Genomic DNA, 1,660 nt, shown 5'->3' on the forward strand with positions numbered 1-1,660 from the left:
CGCTATTACAGCAGTATTTCTCAAACCAAAGTGTCCTTGCACAGTTGCCAGCTCACTCAGGTAACACCCAGTTTGAGAAACTACAGATTTGGCCATTCTCATTGAGCAGAGGTCTAGACAGGACCTCCGCGTGGCTGAGTCTATTAACTTCTATGTCCCAAATGCAGTCTTTGCAGCATAAGGTTAGGGACAGATAGCAAAACATCCATTTATGAAGGACAGCAAACGTACCTGTTCACTCCCATCTCCTGATTTGCTTCCAAACTTTTAAAAGCAAAAATCCATTTTTATATTTCCTTTTTAAATAGATAACATAAAAAGCATAAAGAAGAAGACAGATGGTTTCGGGAGGGGGTCTGGGAAGCGCAGTGGCCATGGTCAGCCAACCTGTGCTTAACGACGGCGCCAAGATGCCCATCCTGGGGCTAGACACCTGGAAGCCCCCTCCAGGCCAGGTGACCGAGGCTGTAAGGGTGACGATCGACATTGGGTATCACTGCATTGACTGCACCCCCGTGTACCAGAACGAGAATGCGTTGGTGGGGGTGGGCATGCAGGAGCAGCTCAGGGAGCAGGTGGTAAACTTGAGGAGCTCTGCGTCATTCGCAAGCTGTGGTGCACGACCCGTGGGAAGGGCCTGGGGAGAGAAGCCTGCCAGAAGACACTCAGCGCCCGGAAGCTGGACTGCCTGGACCTCCACCTCGTTCACTGTCCCACCGGCTTTAAGCCCGGGAAGGGATTTTTCCTGTTGGATGAGTCAGGCAACATGGTCCCAGTGACACCAACATTGTGGACACAGGGGTGGCCATGGAAGAGCTAGTGGATGAAGAGCTGATGAAAGCTATTGGCATCTCCAGCTTTAACCATCTCCAGGTCAAAAGGATCTTAAACAAACCTGGCTTCAAGTGTAAGCCGTACCTAACTAGGTCACCCGTACCTAACTCAGGAGAAGTTAACCCAGTACTGCCAATCCAGAGGCAGCATGGCGACTGCCCATAGCCCCCTTGGCTCTCCTAGCAGGCCCTGGGCCAAGCCTGAGGACCCTTCCCTGCTGAGGATCCCAGGATCGAGGCGATCACAGCCAAGCACAATAAAACTGCAGCCCAGGTTCTGATCCGGTTCTCCATGCAGAGGAACTTGGTGGTGATCCCCAAGTCTGTGACACTGGAACACATTGCTGAGAACTTTGAGGTCTTTGACTTTGAATGAGCATCCAGGATATGACCACCTTGAATGGCTACAACAGGAACTGGAAGGGTGTGCGCCTTGAGCTGTGCCTCCCACAAGGATCACCCCTTCCATGAAAAGTGTTGAAGCTGTGGGTGCCTGCTCATCCCCAAGCGACCTACACCTGTTTTTCTTGCCTCATTTTTCTTGCAAATGTAACATGGCCTGGGTCCCTCAGCAGTAGGACAGCAACCTGTAGATGGACCAGTGAAGCTTTATCTAGCTTAGGCTGGATCTGAAGAGCAGCATCAGTAGAGTAGAAGTCTCTTCCAGTTTGCTTTGCCCTTCTCAACCTGAATAACCTTTTCTGACCAAGGAGAAGCAAAATCTACACGCTCTAAATAGTGTCATTAACAGTTGAGTTTTAACTTCTTGGAGCTGGTAATCCTTTTGGCAAGACTTCTCTTTGCCTCAAAAAGTGCTTCCGTGAACT

The 1,660-nt window shown here is 50.4% G+C and overlaps 1 pseudogene; it reads left to right on the forward strand.

Annotated features, from left to right (window-relative positions):
• The first annotated feature begins 228 nt into the window (after nt 1-228).
• LOC141409804 (aldo-keto reductase family 1 member B1 pseudogene) lies at nt 229-1,436 on the forward strand (annotated as a pseudogene).
• Nucleotides 1,437-1,660: the final 224 nt, after the last annotated feature.

This window comes from Macaca fascicularis, chromosome 3 (genome assembly GCF_037993035.2).
Source record: "Macaca fascicularis isolate 582-1 chromosome 3, T2T-MFA8v1.1".
NCBI classification, from domain to species: domain Eukaryota; kingdom Metazoa; phylum Chordata; class Mammalia; order Primates; family Cercopithecidae; genus Macaca; species Macaca fascicularis.